This window comes from Gavialis gangeticus, unplaced genomic scaffold (genome assembly GCF_001723915.1).
Source record: "Gavialis gangeticus isolate Ggan-Ray unplaced genomic scaffold, GavGan_comp1, whole genome shotgun sequence".
Taxonomy (NCBI): domain Eukaryota; kingdom Metazoa; phylum Chordata; order Crocodylia; family Gavialidae; genus Gavialis; species Gavialis gangeticus.
This window is the reverse complement of record NW_017728964.1, coordinates 11,188,394-11,188,675: the sequence shown is the minus strand read 5'-3', so window position 1 is coordinate 11,188,675 and position 282 is coordinate 11,188,394.

Below are 282 nucleotides of genomic sequence, written 5' to 3'. Positions count from 1 at the left end.
CCGCAGCCCCCTCACCAGGTCGTCGCCCGTGGCCAACACTTGCAAGGGGCAGGTCAAGCCCCGCTGAAGCAGGGGCAGAACCCGCTGCACCCGGGTCCCTGCAGGGCTGAGAGGGGAGGCAGAGGCACCGTCCTGGGCTCCACGTACCTTGCAGCCCTGCTCAGCCTAGCACAGCCCCAAGTGTCCATGCTTACTCATCTGGGCACAGACTGAAAACCAGTCAACTCAGACTTCGTTGGCTACAGCTTATCTGAGTCTTCGCCCTCAGCACAGGCAATTTGT